We start from the raw sequence: 5,459 nt of genomic DNA, 5'->3' as shown, positions 1-5,459 counted from the left end.
TATTTTGGATCTTAGCCCTCTATCAGATGTGAAATTGGTGAAAATATTTTCCTATTCTGTAAACTGCCATTTTGTCCTACTGATAGTGTCCTTGGCCTTACAGAAGCTTTTCAGTTTCATGAGGTTCTGTTTGTTAATGGTTGGTCTGAGTGCCTGTGCTATTAGTGTTCGGTATAGGAAGTTGTCTCCTGTGCCAATGAGTTCAAGATCATTCCCGACTTTCTCTTCTATCAGGTTCAGTGCATCTGGTCTTATGTTGAGGCCTTTGATCCATTTGGACTTGAGTTTTGTATAGGGTGATAAATATGGATCTATTTTCATTCTTCTACATACAGACATTCAGTTAGACCACAAAAGTTTATTGGCAATGGTTTCTTTTTTTCCATTGTGTATTTCTGCCTTCTTTATAAAAAAAAAAATCAGGTATCTAGGTGTGCAGGTTTATTTCTGGGTCTTTGATTAGATTCCATTGATCAACCTGTCTGTTTCTGTACCAATACCATGCAGTTTTTATCACGATTGCCCTGTATAAGTACAGCTTCAAATCAGGGACGGTGATACCTCTGGAAATTCTATTATTATATGGAATTGGTTTTTTGTTTTGTTTTGTTTCGTTTTGTTGGTTTTTTTGGTTTTTTGAGACAAGTGTAGCCCTAGCTGTCCTGGAACTCACTCTGTAGACCAGGCTGGCCTCGAACTCAGAGATCCGCCTGCCTCTGCCTCCCAAGTGCTGGGATTAAAGGCGTGCGCCACCACTGCCCGGCTGTACGGGATTGTTTTAACTGTCCTGTTTTTTTTTTCCCCATATGAAGTTATGTATTGTCCTTTTAAGGTCTGTAAAGAATTGTGTTGGAATTTTGATGGGGATTGCATTGAATCTGTGGATTGCTTTTGGTGAGGTGGCCATTTTTACTATGTTAATCCTACTGATCCATGAGCATGGGAGGTTTTTCCGTCTTCTGATGTTTTTTTCAATTTCTTTCTTGAAATCTTTCAAGTTTTTACCAACCAAGTCTTTCACTGACTTAGAGTTACAGCAAGGTGTTTTATATTGTTTGTGGCTGTTGTGAAAGGTGTTGCTTCCCTGGTTTCTTTCTCAGTCAGTTTATCATTTGTATGCAGGAGGGCCACTGATTCCTTGAGTTAATGTTGTATCTAGCCACTTTGCTGAAGGTGATCATCAGCTGTAGGAGCTCTCTGGAAGAATTTTGGATGTCGCTTATGTATACTATCATATCATCTACAAATAATGGTACCATGGCTTCTTCCTTTCCAAATTTTATCTCCTTGATCTCCTTCAGTTGTCTTATTGCCCCAGCTGGAACTTCAAGTATTATGTTGAATAAACAATGAGAGAATGTACAGCTTTGTCTTGTTCTTGATTTTAGTGGAGTTGCTTTGAGCTTCTCTCCTTTTAATTTGACATTGGCTAAAAGCTTCCTGTAAATCGCCTTTGTTATGTTTAGATGTGGTCCTTGAATTCCCTACCTAATCTCTCCAAATTTTATCTTGAAGGGGCATTGAGTTTTTTCACAGGCTTTTTCAGCATCTATTGAGACAATCAAATGTTTTTCTTTCATTTGGTTTGTTATAGAGTGGATTACATTGACTGGTTTTCATATGTTGAACCATCTCTGCATCTCTAGGATGAAGCCTACCTGGTCATGGTAGATGACCTTTTGACAAAGTTCTTCAGTTCAGTTTGTGAGATTTTTATTGAGTATTTTTGCATCTATGTTCATAAGGGAAATTGGTTTATAATCTTTGTTGGATTTTGTGTGGTTTGGGTATTGGGGTGATGTGGCCTCATAAAATGAACCTGGCAATGTTCTTCCTGTTTCTATTTTGTGGAATAATTTGAGGTGTATTGGTATTAGATCATCTTTGAAAGTCTGGTAGAATTTTGTGCCGAAGTCTTCTGGCCTACAGGCCAATTGCATGAAGGCATTTTTTATCAGCTGAGGTTTCCTCCTCTTAGATGGCTTTAGCTTGTGTCAAGTTGACATAAAACTAGCCAGGGCAGCCACCCTAAGCCTAGCAAGGAGGTGTTGGTAAAGGCAGATGCTTCTGTCATCTGAATCCTCCTTGATGCTCATGGAACTCACCTGGGACCTCATTGCTGGCTGGGTTTTATTGACAACTTGATACAAGCTAGTCATTTGGTAAGAGGGACTCCTAATTAAGAAAATGTCTCCATAAAATTGGTCTGCAGGCAATCCGTGGGATATTATCCTGATTAATGATGATGTGGAAGGGCCCAGCTCACTGAAAGAGGCACTGCCACCCCCGGGCAGGTGGTCTTGGACAGAATAAGAAAACAGGCTGAGCAACCCAAGGGGGAGCAAGTCTGTAAGCTGCACTCCTCTATGGTCCCAGGTTCCTGCCTTGAACTCTTGCCCCGACTTCCTGCATGATGAATTGTGAACAGGACAAGCAAGCTGAAATTAAGTCTTTCCTCCCCAAGTTGATGACATGACATCATATCACAGCAACAGAAACACTAAGATAGCTTATGTAACTTAAAGGTTTGGGTAGAACATAAAGAAAAACAGGGTATTCTATTTTTCATGAAATTGGTCAGCCACTCTTTCTAATGTGCAACCCACTCAATGAGCCATCTGGACACACCTACACACTGGTTATAAGGGCAGGGGCTGTGGATCCAGTCAGCTGTTGTCAGACTCACAGCAAGTCTGTTGAGTGTAAACCACTGGGTTCAGGTTTTTAAAAAACTTTTTATTGATTCTCTGTGCATTTCACATCATGTACCCCAGTCCCCACTCATCTCCCAATCCCTCCATATTCACCCTCCACCCTTGCAACCTTCCCCCAAAAGAAAACAAATTTTAAAAATCTCACCATGTCACAATGTATCTCACAGTACACCCCTTTGCCCAAACAGCTTCTCTTGCAAATGATCATTGCAGTGAGTCCTTGGTCTGGTTTTGAGGCCTCTGGCTTCTGCCCCACAATCATTCCTGGATCCTCACAAGGACTTCTCTCAGATATCCTGATGTTGCCCTGGAGATCCTGCAGCTTTGGTTCTGTAGGACTGGCCCCTTCATTCACCCCTAGCAGGTATAGATGTTGTAGATGACGGGGTGGGCCAACTCAGAGTCCTGGATCTGGGCCTGGGTGGGTAGTAACTGAGCTGGTCAGCCTGACAGCTCTCCCATGCTCATACCAACCTGAGCCAGCTCTCCAGCAATGCCCAGGTGAGGGCCAGGGCCAGCTCACCCACTCATTCCCAGAAGGGCCAGCTCTACTGTACTGCCCAGGCAAGGTGTGGGCTGATCTCCTGAGTTCTATAGCTGGCAAGGGGTGGGGCCCTCTCTGCTCAGCCCTTACATATCAACATGGCCCAGGCAGCAGCCCAGACTTCAGACATCGCATGGCCTTTGGTGGTAGCAGTCCCACACTGCTGCAGGGCCAGGAACCCAACATGGCCTCAGTGGCTATCTCTCACTACTCTGGAGTTTCTTCTTTATTTGCACACTCCATTCTGCTTCTCTTTCTCATCCATCTCCCCACCACCCATCCTCCTAGTGGCACCTAGGGCTCTGGGTATCTGTGGCCATCTCAGGAGTGTTGTGTCCCACCATGCCACATGGTACTAGGCAATAGTTGCCTCAGGACCCTGGGCTCAGTGTTATAAAGGAACAAATAAGTACCTTTTCTTAAAGTTGCCCTGTGCCATTTGGCTTGGAGATAGGATCTGGGTCTCCAACTTCAGACTCAAACATTTGTTATAAAATGTCCTCCAAAATCCCAGTTGCTGGATCAGGTTGTCCCCCAACTCTGTGGCAACAAGAAAGGAGGTGACGGGAGATAGTCTAAGGGAAATGATGCCTCAAGATATTAGGCTTACCTGAGTGTGAGGCAATATTTAGGCAACTATTTTTCACTAATGATTTTTTTTCCTGATGAGGAAGATGTTGCCCAGAGATGGGACACCATAACCTTGGCTCACTTCAATGCCACAACTCCTAGCTACAGCCAGAGAGTAAAGGCATTGTGACTACTATTTATCTCCTAACACAACTCTCATACGTTGCTTTCATTCATTCAATGCTGAAAGCACAGCTGTGGTAGATCACTCTGTGTGCTGTATAAAGGCTGTCATGGGTTTCTGTAAGGCTTACCTGGGAACTTACAGGTCCTATAGTTTAACCATATGCACACAGGTAATATTATGTGTTACTATTCGACTTTAAAAATTGATTTCTTTTTTTTTTTAATTTTATGTGCATTGGTGTTTTGCCTGCATGTGTATCTGTGGGAGGGCGCCAGCTCCACTGGAACTGGAGTTATGAGCAATTGTGAGCTGTCATGGGGGTGCTGGGGATTGAACCTGGATCCTCTGGAAGAGAAGGCAGTGCTATTGACCACCAGCCTTCTTTTATTAAGGTGTTGTTGCACTGTGATATCTTCCAAACTAAACAACGGCCATCTTCATGACGCCAGATGTGCCAGCTTGCAAAAGATCTTCAAGGTTAGGCTTGCTGGCTGTTGGCTTAGTGATGTTGCTGTGTTGCATAAGATTGCCAGATGTTTTTCCAGAATGGAAAAGGCATCCTAAAACTTAAGCAAGTTACACAAACTGTATAAAAGTCAAAGTGTAATACATTAAGAGCAAATCTGAGCTTAGATCAATGGAGCTGGTGGGCAACCCTGTAACAATCACAAGGACTGGCTTAAAAGGAAAAAGGTTCATCTAATTAGTTTTAAGGTTTGTTTGTGGCAAGCTTTATCTAAGCATTATACAACAGTTAAAGTATAAGACTGAGTAACTGACCTTTTGGGTTTCCTATAACCATACTTGTAGGCCACACTATACTATTGGGATTAAAAGGGAGACTGCTTTTCACCTTGCTCTTCAAGGTCAAGTAGGTTCCAGGGGACTGTACAAGCATCTCTCAAAATGTTCTGCATAGTGGTGGCACACGCCTTTAATCCCAGCACTTGGGAGGCAGAGGCAGACAGATTTCTGAGTTCAAGGCCAGCCTGGTCTACAGAGTAAGTTCCAGGACAGCCAGGACTGCACAGAGAAACCCTGTCTCAAAAAGCAAAAAAAACAAACCAAACCAAACCAAACCAAAACAAAACAAAAAAACCAAAAAAGTTCTGTAACCCTGGGGAAACTACCTGGCCCCTTGTCTGTGGAGGCCATGGAGACCCCACCCAGTTAGCACAAAATGATGTCCAGTCTATGAATAGGACAATCAATAGGAGGAAAATGTTCAAACAAGGCCTTCAACTTAACCTCGCTTAGATGGAAAAATTGATAAATGGTGAGGGTGGTAGGGGTGGGCCTCTAGAGGATCCAGAGGCCAGGGATGAAGGAGAATACATTCTCAACTAGCCTTGATTGATTTTGGCCACTGACACAGTCTTAAATGCCCAGGAAGAATGTATAATCAAAGATTGAAATGACTGGCTTGCTAACTTTACAGTCCAAG

The sequence above is a fragment of the Mastomys coucha genome, unplaced genomic scaffold (genome assembly GCF_008632895.1).
Source record: "Mastomys coucha isolate ucsf_1 unplaced genomic scaffold, UCSF_Mcou_1 pScaffold22, whole genome shotgun sequence".
In the NCBI taxonomy this organism is placed as follows: domain Eukaryota; kingdom Metazoa; phylum Chordata; class Mammalia; order Rodentia; family Muridae; genus Mastomys; species Mastomys coucha.
Note: the sequence above shows the minus strand (reverse complement) of the source record.